Source organism: Rosa rugosa, chromosome 7 (genome assembly GCF_958449725.1).
Source record: "Rosa rugosa chromosome 7, drRosRugo1.1, whole genome shotgun sequence".
Taxonomy (NCBI): Eukaryota; Viridiplantae; Streptophyta; class Magnoliopsida; order Rosales; family Rosaceae; genus Rosa; species Rosa rugosa.
The window spans coordinates 26525951-26542865 of NC_084826.1; the positions used below are offsets into that span (position 1 = coordinate 26525951).

Below are 16915 nucleotides of genomic sequence, written 5' to 3' on the forward strand. Positions count from 1 at the left end.
ACAAAAGAGGAGGGCTTTTACACACGATAAGTACCGGGCTATCCAGGATGAGGTAAAGAAATTGATGGCCATCAACTTTGTCAGGGAAGTCACTTATCCCCGGTGGTTAGCCAACGTGGTCATGGTGCCAAAGAAATCTCAGGGATCATGGCGCATGTGTGTGGACTACACAAACCTCAACAGGGCATGCCCCAAGGATAGCTTCCCGCTCCCGCGAATTGACCAGCTAATCGACTCCACTGCGGGGTACCGGTTACTCAGTTTCATGGATGCGTTCAGTGGGTACAACCAAATTCGAATGAACCCGGCAGACGAGGAGCACACTGCCTTTACCACAGACAAGGGTCTCTATTGTTACCAGGTCATGCCTTTCGGATTAAAGAACGCAGGTGCCACTTATCAGCGACTCGTCAACTCTATGTTTGAGGAGGTTATCGGTACTATCATGGAAGTTTACGTGGACGATATGCTGGTAAAAAGTTTAACTCCGGAGGACCACGTTACCAACTTGTCAATCGTCTTTACCATCATTTTACGCAATGGTATGCGGCTTAACCCGCAGAAGTGCATCTTCGGGGTCGAGGTAGGAAAGTTTCTCGGGTACATCATTAGCCACAGGGGGATCGAGGCCAACCCGGAGAAAGTGCAGGCTATATTAGACATGGTATCCCCAACCTACCGGAACGAAGTCCAATCTCTTACAGGCAAGGTGGCCGCCCTGTCAAGGTTCATCTCCAGGCTGACGGACAAGTGTACTCCTTTCTTCAAACTGCTAAAAACCCAGCACGTCGAGGTAATAGCCTGGACAGCTGAGCACGAGAGTGCTTTTATTGGCTTGAAGGCGTACTTATCAGCGGTACCTCTACTTTACAAACCTGTTCCGGGAGAAATGCTCTACATATATCTGGCGGCATCTTCAACGGCTGTAAGCTCAGCTCTGATTAGGAAGGACTCCGATTGCGAGTACCCGGTGTACTATGCTGGAAAGGGGTACACTGGTGCAGAATCCAGGTACCCGGACATTGAAAAAATAGCACTGGCCCTCTTGGTATCGGCTCGGAAGCTTAGGCATTACTTCCAAGCACATTCAATCACCATTTTCACTAATCACCCGCTGAGGCAAGTTTTGCAGAAACCGGAGACATCGGGCAGGTTAATTAAATGGGCCATCGAGCTGGGAGAGTTCGATATCAAGTACCAACCCCGGACAACTATCAAGGGCCAGGCAGCGGCAGATTTTATTTCTGAGGCGATTCCCTCCCATAACCCTTCCCTGGAACCACATAAACCGCTAACCCCGGATCCGCCTCCACCAAGCACTTGGCGATTATATGTTGATGGCGCATCCAACAAGAAAACAAGTGGGGCCGGTATCCTGCTAATTAGCCCGGACGATCAAGTCTACGAGTACGCCCTCAAGTTTGCCTTCAAGGCATCCAACAACACCGCAGAGTACGAGGCACTCATAGCAGGACTGCAGATCGCCCGGGAACTAGGGGTGCAGCACCTTAGTATTTTCAGTGATTCCCAGTTAGTAGTAAACCAGGTCAGCGGTAACTTCGAGGCAAAGGAACCCCACATGTCCTCTTACCAGGCTCTGGCTCGGGCATTAGTGCAGAGATTTACTTCCTACATTTTTACTCAAATACCGAGGGCAGAAAACGACAAGGCAGACGCCCTTGCTAAGCTTGCATCAACTTCCCCAAGCCCTACCTATGGAGCCACTAAAGTCGAAATACTCGAGCGACCTAGCACTTCTAAAACTGTGTCAGAAATTTTCGCTGTGGATAACACAGCTTCGTGGATGGACCCAATTTTGAAATACATGGTCGACGGCTTAGCACCGGATGATAAGGTCGAGGCCAGAAGACTGCAATTGAGGTCAGCTCGGTACACGATCATGAATGGCAAGTTATATCGGAGAGGCCACTGCTTCCCCAGTCTGAGGTGTGTAACGCCGGAGGAGGGTCACAAAATAATGAAGGACATACATGCTGGTGTATGCGGTAACCATGCCGGAGCCCGGTCTCTCGCACATAAGACCCTAAGGGCAGGATATTTCTGGCCAACCATGTCGGCCCTAGCCCAAACAATATCCAGTTCTTGCCACAAGTGCCAAATGTATGCAAATATCCCAAGGGCACCGCCCATTGCCCTCTCCATCCTCCTTGCACCGTGGCCGTTCTGTCAGTGGGGTTTGGACTTGATTGGTAAACTTCCCACAGCAGTTGGACAATTCAAATACGCCATCGTCGCTGTGGACTATCAAACAAAGTGGGTTGAAGCAGAACCTCTTGTCGCCATCACCACGGAAAAGGTAAAAAATTTCCTGTGGAAGAACATCTACTGCAGGTTTGGAGTCCCGGACACCATAATCACGGACAACGGAACCCAGTTTGACAATGATGAGTTGAGGGCTTACACAGAGAACCTGGGCACCAGAATTTTATATGCATCCCCGGCCCACCCCCAGACCAACGGTCAGGTCGAGGCTGTCAACAAGATCATCAAGAAGATACTGAAAAAGAAGCTCGACGATGCCAAGGGACTTTGGGCTGCTAAACTCCCGGAGGTGTTGTGGGCTATCAGGACCACGGCAACAGAGGCCACCGGGGAGACCCCATTCTGCATGGCTTTCGGGACAGAAGCGGTACTCCCTATTGAAACACAGGTCCAGAGTCCCCGGATCGAGTATTTCGATGCGGGTACCAACTCGGAAGGCCTACAACTCGATGCCGATTTGCTAGAGGAACGAAGGGATGTGGCACACATGCATAACTTGGCTAACAAGCGGAGGATAGCTCGCTATTACGATGCCAAGGTACAATCCCGGACACTGAAATTGGGGGACTGGGTCATGAAGCAGGTCTACCCAGAGCCCCGGGGACTGGATCCATCCTGGACAGGCCCTTATGAGATCATTGAAGAGGTAGGCCCTGCAACCTTTTTCATCCGGGACATGGACGGAGTCGTATCCCGGCATCCATGGAATACCCAGCGCCTGCGGTACTATTACAAGTAGCTCCCGGAGCATCTTGTCCTAGCTTTTGCTTTTTGACCATACAGCTATGGCAAGCTACCCATCGGGTACTCATTCTGTATTAACCACCATGTGGTACTTGAATGGAAAAATGAATTATTCAGACCATTTCTAGCATTTTTTTTACCTACACCGGGCATTCCCGGACATAGCTGTTGTCAATTACTCTATTCCGGTAATAAGTGATGCAAGTAAACGCTTAAAGCAAGGTATAAAATCCTAGAAATTTTAATCCCTTTCCAATTCCCATTCAAGTTCAAAAAATTACATTCACAAAAGCCTGGACTACCAAGCACAGGAATCACGCCATTGTTCAAGAAAGGGATAATTTCAAAAAAAAAAAAATAGTTAATGGTCATTTCCACTACTGCTTGCCACCGGTACTTTGGGATCCACCAGCACCGGACTTGGTTGCCACCTCCTTCTCTTTCTTCTTCTCGAGAAGGCCCCGCCTGAATTTGGCTTCATCCAAGTACCCGGCCGCCACCCACTCCTTGAACTTCATGATAACAGCCTTGTCTTGGGCAGCAGCAAGCATCGCAATAAGCTCCTCGGAAGCCTTGTACTCCTCCACGGCCTCGCGCTTCTCCACGGGAAGACGCTCCTCCAAGTAGTCTGCCTTCTCCTTCCATGATGTGGCAGACTCTGCAGCATCCTTCTCCGAGTCCCGAGCATTCTTTACCTCATCCCGCGCCTCGGTGAGTTCACCCTCAAGCTCCGCGATCCGCTGCTTTGCGGCGTCCATCTCGGCAACCAGTGGAGTCAAGGACTCGATCTTTTGCCTCAAGGAGTCCCGCTCCTTCTCCAGCTTGGCCTTCTCACCATGCAGATACTTCACCTGCCCGGAGAGATTGCTAACCTCCTCCTTCAGTTGAGTATCTTCCTCGCTGGCATCAACTGCGTACACATTGAACAGGGCCTGCAAACACACCAGTTAAAATATATATACAAAAAGTACCGGTCGCAAGAATGAAGCAAACCCATACCCGCATCATAGATTCCCGGGCGAGACGGCGATTCTCTTTGGGGGTATTGTCCTTGGCCCGCACCCGGTCGAGGTCAATATCCTTCAGATCGCTAAGCATGGACCGCACAAATTTTTCATCAGCAACCCCGTACTCACTCAGCAGCTGCTTGATGGGCTTCTTAGGGATTACCGGAATGGCAGGGGCCAGTAGGCCAAGTGACGGCGACGCGTCGGATACCGGAAGTTCTCTCTTCTGCCTCTTCGCACCGGATCCTTTAACATCCCGGCCGGTATAGGTAACCTCCTGTTTGTCACCTCGGTGCTGGTGCCTGTGTGACCTCTTCTTCTCCCCGGGAAGCAGGGCCTCGTCGCCCCCAGTGGACCGAGAAGAAATGGAAACGGCGGGCGGTACCTTCTCCCTTCCGGGATCGGCTATGGTGATGATGTCAGCGGCAGAAGGCTGCTCGACTTGAGTCGCGGGAGCATTGGGATCAGGTTCCCCATATCCCGCGTCAGTGATCTCCAGCAGGGTCTCTTCAATGGACCGACCCGTAGCCTTCGACCCTAGGTCGACCTCAATGTGCAGGGCGTCTTCTCCCTGGTTCATCAGCATGTCCATCAACTGGTTATCGTCCATTCTGTCCTCCTCTTTGCCTTTTCAGGGTTTCCTCTTCGGTGCTTTCACTGCAATCAGTTCCATAGTTAGTAAAAAAAAAAAAAAAGAAAGAAGCCAAAAGTTTTTTTTTATATAAAAAAAAAGCCTCACCAGGGAGCCATCCTAGCCCTAGCCTATAAAGTATAGAGTGCCGGATAAATCTATAAGAGCTCCTCTCTTTCTCATTCCAAACAGCGTATACCCGGGCTATCCTCTTCCTTTCCACCTCGGATAAAGTGTAGGCCTGGTCCCCGATTGCTTGGAAAGTGCCGGTCAGATGCCACTTCTTATTTTTAATCTGCCATCGCCCACCAGCTAGAAACACTTTATTCCTCCACCTTTTGCTCATCGACGAGGGCATGTCGGTAACTAATGGTTCGTAATCCCTAGCGGCAAAGGTCACCGTACCCGCACAGGACAGCTTCCTTGAGTACAGGATCCTGTGTACCGCGCGGAATTCATTTACGGAAGGCCACCCTTGTTGGCACAAGTCCCACATGGCCATCATACTATATATTTGGCGAATGGCATTCGGGGTCAACTGCCCCGGTGACAGGTTCAGCATCCGCAATAGATACTGTAGGCACCGGGGCAGCGGTAGCGATAACCCTTGGTGGAACTGGTTCTCGTGCAGCGCCACCCACCCCGGGGCAGGATTCGCGGCCATCTCTCCTTCCTTAAGGGGCCTAAGCTCTACTGCGTCCGGTATCCCCCACTTCAGTCGCATGGCGATGATCTCCTTCATCGTCATACTTCTCCCGGGTTCGTCGCATACGGTCCCGTCCGTAAGTGTATACCTAGGCTTCGGTATGCCCTCCGGGATTGCCACCGTGACTACGGGGGCCTCCACAGATCCATCCTCGCTCTCACCCTCGTCGGACTCCTCACTGCTCTCCGAGAACACCCCCGTCGAAGAGCCGGTATTCTCTGCTAATTGACCTACTGAAGCTAGGTACCGATCGATATCCACTTCAGCTTGCCTGGCAGACGACTAGTATGACGATCCCGTATCCCCACCCTTGGCTTCTGATTCCATCCTAATCACGATACCGGAAACCTCAAAACTCGCTATATCTGGAATCAGAAGCACAAGGGTTAGCCTAACCAGATCTAAGACTACGTTGAAGCGCGGATCACTCCCCACTTCAAAGCAAAACCCAGAAATTCAAAGCAAAACCCAGAAATTCAAAGCAAAACCCAGAAATTCAAAGCAAAACCCAGAAATTCAAAGCAAAACCCAGAAATTCAAGAAAACCCAGAAACGCAGGCAAAATCGAAGCAGCCCAAACCCACGTCAAACAGAAACACAAAACAAAAAAAAAACCAAACCACATTCTCTTACCTCTTTCCGGCAGTCGCTAATCTGGCTAAAGCTTTCGTCTTCACTCCTCACAGCCACAGCAACAGAAGCACAAGAGGTGAGAGGGCAAAACGCGATTTCTCAGATTCTCAGAATTTCGAAGAAAGTGAGAAGGGAAACAGTCTGTTTCCCTCTTAAATTCAATCTCCAAAGCATCAGGGCCGTTGAAGCCGAAAAGCCTACAACCACAGGATCACTACACGTGTCCCACGTCTCGAAAACCGTCAGTTGAGGGGACGGGCATTTATTGCACAACTCAGTATGCCCCACGTGGCTGACATGCACCGCCTACCCCATCGGGTACCAGGAGGCTCCAACTCTCTCTACCCCATCGGGTATCAGAGCCAAGTTCTTTCTCTACCCCATCGGGTATCAGAGCCAAGTTCTTTCTCTACCCCATCGGGTATCAGAGCCAAGTCCTCTCTCTACCCCATTGGGTACCGGAGACTCACATCCTCTACCCCATTGGGTACCGGAGAGTCAATTCCTCCACCCCATCGGGTATCAGAGCCAAGTCCTCTCTCTACCCCATTGGGTACCGGAGACTCACATCCTCTACCCCATTGGGTACCGAAGAGTCAATTCCTCCACCCCATCGAGTATCAGAGCCAAGTCCTCTCTCTACCCCATTGGGTACCGGAGACTCACATCCTCTACCCCATTGGGTACCGGAGAGTCAATCCCTCCATCCCATCGGGTATCAGAGCCAAGTCCTCTCTCTACCCCATTAGGTACCGGAGACTCACATCCTCTACCCCATTGGGTACCGAAGAGTCAATTCCTCCACCCCATCGGGTATCAGAGCCAAGTCCTCTCTCTACCCCATTGGGTACCGGAGACTCACATCCTCTACCCCATTGGGTACCGGAGAGTCAATCCCTCCATCCCATCGGGTATCAGAGCCAAGTCCTCTCTCTACCCCATCGGGTATCAGAGCCAAGTCCTTCCTCTACCCCATTGGGTACCGGAGGCTCAACCCTCACCCTATCGCAGCGTGTAGATTAGCTACCTACAGCGTAACCCGCTCAAGATATCCCTTGAACGGGAACTTGGGGGACTCCCTATAGGCTAACTAGTGCCAAACTTCCGAGACAATAATAAGTCCCCACCCAAGAAACATCTTGAACGGGAACTTGGGGGACTTGTACATACTAGGGAAGTCTCAACTAAGTTTGGCACTATCGGCTGGGCCCCATCGGTACTCCCATGTACTATACCATGGGCCGGGTTCACGACCCACCATGGCGAGGCCCATTTGGGATGCCACCCCGGGCACCCAGGGCCCTGGGCAAGGCCAACACAGCCCAACTATTTACACAACAGGAGGACTGATATGGCATCAGAAGAACAACTGGTGTCCCACATCGAAGATGGGGGAGACTTCCTTCACATGCTCGAGTATATAGGCATTAGCACAACCACCTTTTACGGGTAATAACTCCTTTGTCTACTATTTACTTACTATACATCAATATTAGCTTCTCACTCAAGCATCGGAGAGGTGTAAACCGTCCGGTACGGTTTACTCCTCTAAGCGTGTGTTCTTGGTACAGGATTTAGGAGGCGCATCGGTATCCCAGACGGTATAGCATTCTGTGTGAGGTACCCGGAGAAAGCCACCAGAAACAACAGTCAAGAGCATTCTTAACATCAAACTGTTGCAAATCCATATAAACCTCTTCATGTAGATCACCATGCAAGAATGCATTCTTAACATCAAACTGTTGTAAAGGCCAATCAAGATTAGCAGCTAACGAAAGAAGTATCAGAATTGTGTTAATTTTGGCCACTGGTGCAAATGTCTCATCATAATCCATTCCATACTTCCGCGTATAGCCTTTAGCCACTAATCTTGCCTTATATCTGTCCACTGAACCATCAGGATTGTGTTTCACGGTGTACACCCACCGACAACTAACTGTCTTCTTCCCAGGTGGCAATGATACTAACTCCCACGTACAATTCTTCTCAAGAGCATCCATCTCGACTGTCCTTGCATCCTGCACTTTACTAGGAAGTGATACAGAAGATAATTGATTCACAAAGGCTACATACGATTTAGACAACCTATGGGTAGACACATAATCAGCTACAAGATACCTAGCCTTAGCATTCAAAATTGGTTCATATTTCTTTGGGGGCTGACCAAGAGTGGAGCGTTCCGGTAAGACTCGTGTTTGAACCTGTGTAGAATCGACTAAAGGAACAATACTACTAGACAAAGGTGGGTTAGGGGACAAAGGTAAGCTACTACGTACCTCAGGTGAAGACTGAACAGGGGAGATCACTGATGGAGAGAAAGACTGAACAGTTAGGAGCTTCTTCTTGAAGGGTAGACAATTCAGCAATTGTCTTTTCTGTTTCGGAATTCACAATGCTCTGTTCGGCAGTTGCATGGTGAAGGGTAGACGATTCAGCAATTGCCTTTCTGTTTCGGAACTCGCAATGCTCTGTTCGGCAGTTTCATGGTGATGGGTAGACGATTCAGCAATTGCCTTTTCTGTTTCGGAACTCGCAATGCTCTGTTCGGCAATTGCCTTTTTTTGTTTATGCAAGAGTGTCGTTGGTTTCCGGGCCACTAGACATTTCCTCTTCACTAAATGATCGATCGTTTGAGATAAAGCGATCGATCGTTGGTCCTGTTTGGTACTGTCCTTCATAAAAAACACCCTGCTCCCCCTGACTATGAGTTGTAGAAGGTGGAAAATAACATGTATCCTCACTGAATGTCACATCCATGGTGACATAAAATCGTTGAGAGGGAGGATGATAACACTTGTATCCTTTCTGATGAGTCTCATACCCAACAAAGACACACTTGAGAGCCCTTGCATCTAACTTGGAACATTGGCATGGTTCTTATAAAGATGGACATAGACTACACAACCAAAGACACGAGCAGGAAGGGTATTAAGAGATGGGATAGAGACATAACTAGACAATACCTCAAATGGAATACGACCTTGAAGATAGGAAGATGGGAGACGATTAATAAGATGGGAGTCACACAACACTGCCTCTCCCCAAAGGTATTTAGGCATATTAGCACTAAGGATAAGGGCGCGACCCATGTCTAACAAATGACGATTCTTCCGTTCAGAGACCCCATTCTGTTCTGGTGTTTGTGGGCAAGTGGTTTGGTGAACAATTCCATGAGATTGGAAGTAATCACGAAATGAATGATTATCAGACCGAAATATCTTAATACAAGCATCATATTGGGTACGGACAAGATTATGAAAAGCTGTAAAAGCAGAGAAGACTGCATCTTTTGACTTAAGTAAAACAACCCAAGTCAATCTTGTGAAATCATCAATGAATAAAAAAAAATAACGCATTCCAGAAAGGGTTGAATGTTTGGAAGGTCCCCATAAATCCGAATGAATCAATTGAAAAGGCATTGTACTAAAATGAAAGCTGGAAGGATGGCTAGACCTATGACTCTTAGCTATAGCACAAGTCTCACAATGCAAGCTAGACTCCTTTATTCCCAAAAACAGAGAGGGCATGGACTTCTTCATACCTCCAAAGGATGGATGGCCTAAACGGCGATGCCACAACCACAACTCATTCAACCGATCAGAACTCAATGTCAGGGCAACAGGGTTTTGCATACTTGCCGGTGCTTGTGACTGTCCTGCGTATATGCAATCCAAGTGAAACAGTCTCTCCCTCAAGTCTCCCTTGCCAATTATCACCCGAGTGCACAGATCCTGAAAGATGACATACATAGGATAAAAGGTTATAGAACATTTGTTTTGTGTATTCAACTGAGACACAGATAAGAGATGATGAGATAGAGATGGTACAAAGAGAACATTATGAAGAGTAATGGAAGGTGTAACCTGGACAGACCCAATTCCTAAGACCGGGAAAGACTCACCATTGGCATTAGAGACATGTGTTATGGATGGGGATGACAACTTAACAAAGAAAGACTTATCATAGGTCATATGATCAGACGCACAAGAATCAATTATCCATGTATTACTACCAGTAAAGCCAGAAACATGTAAAGCAACACCAATTTTACCTCATTTTTCCTGAGTTATGGAAACATTACCCTTGGTGAGATCTTGACCCTCCACACCATAGAAGTCCGGTTCTTGCTCCGGCACCAATTGAATTGCAACCTTGCCCTTCTTACCGTTGTTACCACCTTTCCACCCAGAGTTATTGGAGTTGCGTCTCATAAGCTGGGGACAATGACTCTTGTAGTGAACAAGATTTTTACAATAGTTGCAAATCACCTTATTGTTGAATGGAGCTGCTCCTTCCATTTTTCCTTCTTCAACCAGCAAATTTCGACAAACACAAGGGGAGAAGAGGTTGACGACAAGGTATGGGAATTTTAGGGTTTTAAGGCGAAAGGAACAGAGGACAAAGACAAATGACAAACTCTCAAGAAGTACAAAGACAAATTTGCAGTGGAAACAAATGAGACAGAATCCAAAGGATCTCTGCTCTGATACCAAGTCAAACAGAACAAAGGCAAAGAGAAAGTTTTGGAATTTCTAATGTTATATCGATCTTCTCCAAAGATGGAGTATATATACAAATTATGCAGAACCCTAATAGGAAAGTGACTACCTAATTACATCGTAATATACTCTCCCTTAACTACATAATATTCTAAATAATTACACAATCCTAATTACATAACAATTGCTACAATCATGGGATACGATGCAGGAGTGACTCACGCCAACATGAAGCAAGGGAAGAAAATTACATGGAGCAAGAAGATCAAGATGACGATCTCGCTCTAAGGGTTGAAGACTTCAAGGGCCAAGAGACTGGCGATTTTGATTAAGTCTTTTATATTTTCCAAGAGATGTAGGCAATTGCCATATTATTTTTGTAGTAAATGCCAATGGTTTAGTCTTTCTTCAAACTAGGCTCATCCAACGTAAGTGTGATGTCTAGGAAGGATTTGAGATAAGTGGTACTTAAGCGAGCTTTGCTCCATCGACATCTCTCTACTCACTTGGTCACATTTATTTTGGAGTTACCGAAAGAAGTTAAACAACTACCATTGTTTTGCATTAGCTAGCTTTTTGGATTAGATTTTCTCTAGTTAAAGAGACAATGATGTAATTTCGTTTGGCTTATTAGTAAAAATTGAGTTCTTTTCATTATGACTCCTTTTTAATTACGAGCTTTTTCTTTTAGGAATGGATTCTGGAGAACTGCAATGTCTTGCGCATAGTGCGACTATGCACACCATCCTCCGCCATAGGCAATTATTCTTAGAGATGTTGCCTACATATTCCTCTATGACTACAATGGCTAGGCCATTAGGTTTAGTTCAAGGTCATGGAATGGTCCAATTCCTCTTGCCAAATGGCACCTTGCCTAATGTCACAGAAGCTCTCTACGCTCCTAAAGCAAATCGAACCTTATTGAGCTTTAAAGATATCAGAGCCAACGGATTCCATGCGGAAGCGCATACAGAAAACGAAAAAGAGTTTCTTTGCATTACCTCCAATGATTGCGGATGAAAGTGCATCTTAGAGAAGCTTATGGGTAAATCTAGTGGACTTTATGTCACTACAATTCGACCTATTGAATCCAATAATGTGATAAGAGAAGATCTCTTGGATTCTGACACATATTGGCTTTGGCATGACCGACTAGGACATTCTGGTCGTGATATGATGATCCGTATACTAAAAACTTCATACAGACATCCATTTTTTCGAGCGAAACGAAGCAAGAATCATTGATTCCAGGACTTAGTGTGACCGCCGCCTCCGCCGCCTACCGCCGGCTTAGGGCCGCCCATGTCCCCCTTGACAACGCCAATACGCCATAGATGGCGTCACCCCATGGCCATGGCGCCATAAATGCCACTTCCCATGGTCCTAACGCCATGATGAGTGATGTAATCACAATTTTTTTTTCAAATATCGCTTCAGACGCTCAGGCCCAACCAAAATCCTCATTGGTTGATTTTAAGGCCCCTAGCTCATTTTGTAAAGCCTGTTCCTTAGGAAAATTAGGATCGAGACCGTCCTACGCAAAGGATCCAAAAATACTCATTCCGTTCTTACAGAGAATCCAACGGGATATCTGTGGACCAATTTAACCATCTTGCGAACCTTTTAAATACTTTATCGTATTGATTGATGGGTCTACACGCTAGTCACATGTCGCGCTGTTGTCCACTCCAAATGCTGCTTATGCTAAACTCCTAGCCCAGATTATCTGTCTACGGGCTCACTACCCAGACCACCCAATTAAGTCAATTCGACTTGATAATGCTGGGGAGTTTACATCGAAAACGTTCGATGACTATTGCATGTCACTGGGGATTGATGTAGAGCATCCAGTTCCTCATGTTCATACCCAAAATGGTCTCACGGAAGCCGCTATTAAGCGCCTACAAATGATAGCACGGACACTGGTTATGCGCACCAATCTCCCTATTTTCGCTTGGGCATATGCAATATTGCACGCAGCGACGCTAATTGGTCTACGACCAACTGCCACCCAATTTTACTCTGCGTTACAGCTAGTGACTGGGTACGAGCCTGATATCTCGCACTTACGCATTTTTGGGTGTGCCATTTATGTGCCTATTACGCCGCCACAGCGTGCTAAGATGGGTCCACAACGACGAATGGGCATTTACATTGGATATGAATCCCCAACCATCGTCCACTATCTTGAACCCTTGACAGGCGATCTCTTTACCGCAAGATTTGCGGATTGTCACTTTGATGAGACAGTCTTCCTGTCGTTAAAGGGAGATAAGAACACACATGTTCAGCAGGAACGACAGGAATTATCGTGGTCTGCCCCCACTGTGTCTCATCTCGATCTCCGTACCGCACAGTCCGAACTAGAAATGCGAAGAACTATAGAGCTTCAGAACGTAGCAGATACTCTGCCTGATGCGTTTTCTGATACTGCTAAAGAGACGAGATCACATATACCTGTTGCAAATGTGCCTGCAAGGATTGACGTCCCAAATACTGGATGTAACGCCGCTCCTGAGGTACCAGGAGATGGCGCCACTGCCCATATTGGCAGTGATGTGGCGTCTATGGCCGCAGGTCCCGCTAGGAAGCGCGGTAGATCGGTTGGTTCAAAGGATACTCACCCTAGAAAAAGAGCGAATGAGGCACAAACAAATCTTTTGATCATCAATACTCAAAATCTGTCCCATGAGAATGTTTAGGGTTTAGTCCTAAATGGTTATGTTCAAGAGACATCTTTGGGGGACGCCTCAATGTCAGAACCTATCCTTGAGAACGTAGAGATCTCTATAAATTACAATGGTGACCTGGTATGTGTAGGGGTTTTACAATGGTGACCTGGTGCTTCAACACCCTGTTTTTATTTCCTAGATGTGAACACACTTGAAAGGGGATTATTTATTTAGCAATCCCGGCTATTTTACTTCTCTCATTATCTTTTTTTATTTCTTCTTCCTTCTATAAATTCAGATAAACGTTATATGTGGAAATGCACGGATTTGGTGAACTTTCATTTCAAAGTTCATGTGTGGTTGTTATTTATACTAGGAATTGATATGCTCCCTCTCAAATACATGGAGAAATGTAATCTTGTCAATCGTTGAACTCTGTTTTTGGCTAAAACCTCAATACATAATACTAGACAAGTCCACGGTTACCATTAACAAATTGGAGTCCTTGTGATCAAATGGATGCTTACAAGAACTACAATTAAGTTTTAGGTGGATAGGGGAAAGAAGCTGAGTGTTCAGGAATGAAATATAAGTATATAAGACATGACAGCAAAGAGTTTCTTACACTCCCAGCAGAATGAGGAAAGAATCTGAGTGTTTAGGAATGAGATATAAGATATGACTGGAAATAGTTTCAGACACTTTCAACAGAATGGGAAACAGTTTCTTCAAACTTTCATTAAGAAACAAGACTAGAGAGGGATAGGAAGAGAGCAATAGGGAAGAGGAAACTCCTGGTAAATTTTACAACCTCTATTTTTATATATTAAACCACTAATAGGAGTTTAGGTATCAATGCTACACCCTTTCTCCAAAAAGCTTATCTCCTACAATTTTTCTGCTCCTTGAATTGCAGATTTGCAGCTATGACTACCATCAATTCTGTATTGCAGTAAGTGAGACTGGTTATTAGTTTTTCAGGTGGACTTGGGTGCATCTGCAATATCACATTTGAGTCGACTTGCAGGTATCAATCAAGGTTGAAGACTGGCGAAATTGTCCTTATGGTTTTCTTGTTTCTTCTTTCACCGCCTCGTCTGCCCACATCCTTCGCTCTCTCACCCATATCGTCAAAGGTATGCTGGATCCAGGTGCAAAATTAAAAGCAAGATGGATCATTCTTCTTCAATTCTTTAGGTATTTTGCAACTTTTGGATGATTTCTTTCTTCTCATGTATCGTCAATATTTCATTAGCCCAGGGTCTCCCTAATCTCAATTGCTAGAGCCATTTGGAATTGATATCTGCGGGGACTTGATGTCTGTTTCGAGTTAGCCCAGGGTAAGTATTTCATGAATGCATGGTTTTTGCTTTGTTAGTAATTTGTACAATGATTCTAAAAGTGCCCTGCAATTTTACTAAAATTGACATAGCTATGTAATGCTGCAATTGATATCTGTTGTTATTAATTGAGGACTTTGGGGTGAGTATCTGTTGCAATTGATATCTCAGGTTCTCTAAATATCATCACCATCTCAGGCCGAGTATCTGAAGCTAATGGGGAAGGAGAAACACTTTGCATGATTCAATTGTTTGGGAATCTACTATGCCGCAGAATGGGGAAATATTGCATTTCTATATTGTAGATTGTTTGAATGGGGAGTGCTTACACTCCATTTGCGGTTTTAGTTATAAAGCAAGGGGATTTATGTGATTGTAAACATTTGGTGACAGTAAGAACCATGACTCAGGAACAGGTGTATTCTAATTACGCATTTCACCACTCTTATTGCTTTTGTCAGTGTATATACTATATTAGGTGATTGTAGACATTTGGAACATGATAAAGTTCATACTTCATATGCCTCAAACAGCTTTGGATTCAGGCTGAACTGGTGTAGTGCCTATACTTAGTTCTGCCACTTACATTTATTCGTTTAAGAAACTAGTTATTGACTTATTGCTGTTGAAGTCTGATGAGCATAGTTCTTAATTAACAGGACTTAACTTCCTTCTTGATTGGTTTTTATTTTTATTTTTTTTAATTAGATTGAAGAGCTGGACCCAAAAAAAAATTAGATTGAAGAGAAAAATCAATCTGCTGCTGATGTATTGAATAATTATTCAAAATTTGTAATGGCACGCATTGGAAATAATTCGACCTTGTGACATGAGGTTGCATCTGATGGAGGTAATCTGGCGTGTATTGTCTTAGTACTTGCTTGTGATTCTAGCAGAGTTGTTTTCTCTATTGCTTTTGCGAATATATGATTGAAGGAATGAGTAAACAACTGTGTCCCAATCCCCATATCAAGTGGTTGTGAACAATACTATACACAGTATCTGACGAGAGAATAGACCTAGCCTGCAGGGTTCTTGGCCCATGTATAGACATGTCGACTTACATTAGCTCCATATATATTGCATCTTCACAGATTTTGTTAATGAAAAGGCAGGATAGTAAAATTGTTTCATGTGTGCTGTAGTAAATAGGTGGAAGCCATGCAAATAGGTTGAAAGGGATTGGATAAAGGATAAATATTTAGGACCTAATTGATGACAATTGTTCTTTACTGCTTTACATGTAATTTCCTTCTCCCTTTTGGTGGAGTGTTACTACTGAATGATCTTCTGATTCTTCTCAGCTAATGTGAATGTGTTCTGTTTCCTTCTCCCTGTTAATTTCCTACGCTTGTGCTTTTAGTTTCATACAAGTCATGCTTCTGCTGATTGTTCCACTAATGCTTGATACTTGAACTGCAGTGTCTCCTGCCTATTACACTCATCTGGCTACATTTAGAGCACGCTATTACATTGAGGGCAGAAAGGAAACAAAGGCAGTTATGGTTCAAGAGAAAAACTAAACTAAACCTGTAGTTAGGTAGTTTGCCAATTTGTTCCGAGTCTCTTGTTCTCGGCCTCATGTGCTTCCCTAAACCTTTGCATAAGGTGTGCATGAGTACAGTTGTATTTCTATAAAGAGTAGGTTTTGATTATAAATCAATAATTGATACAACACATGCTACAGCAATCCTTGCGCCTTTCTTTCTGGAGATGTACCTATGCTTCCCTTTGGTGTTGCGTTACAATTTCTCAAATCAGCCACAGAATGAGCAAATATTTATGTAGTCGCAATCTTCTATTTGCTTATCATGTTGTTAATTGCTCAAGGGATTGGAGCCATATTGAAAGAATAGAGTACTATCTTGAGGTGCTCTCATGAAAGAATGTAGTACTTTGCTCTGGATCCATCAGAAGTTTGTAATCCTAATACAATTCTAAGACTGTAACAAGAGGAGGGCAGGCACAGTACTGCTATGAAAATAACCAGAGTGATGATAGACATGTATCACAATGTTCATATTTATTCAAACAGTCTCAAAAGTTGGCTGTATTCCTCATCCAGCCAGGTCTACTTTCACTAAACACCAGATTACACATCAAGGAATCGCATTCTGGCCACTAGACTAGTGGAGGGAGAGAACTTCAAAGTCAAAAGATAATTTGCAACTAAGAGATGCTCTGTCAACATGGAATTGCCCATTGACTAGAAGACCGAGATAATCAATGATCTTTGATATACATTCGACCATGAAACGTAAACCTAGTTCTACTCCCTAATCAATGATCTTTGATATTCGACCATGTGGGGTAAGCTATAAGCCTGTAACTACTTCAAGAGTTCTACTCCCTAGTGTCCCTAATCTTGGCAAAACTATCTAACAGACCACAATTTTAACA

General features: G+C 45.2%; 1 long non-coding RNA gene across 1 annotated transcript; it reads left to right on the forward strand.

The window, feature by feature from the left end:
* The first annotated feature begins 14137 nt into the window (after window positions 1-14137).
* On the forward strand, window positions 14138-15229 carry LOC133722639 (uncharacterized). Its single transcript, XR_009852880.1, has 3 exons — window positions 14138-14311; window positions 14436-14515; window positions 14687-15229. It is a non-coding gene; the product is annotated as an uncharacterized LOC133722639 (long non-coding RNA).
* Window positions 15230-16915: the final 1686 nt, after the last annotated feature.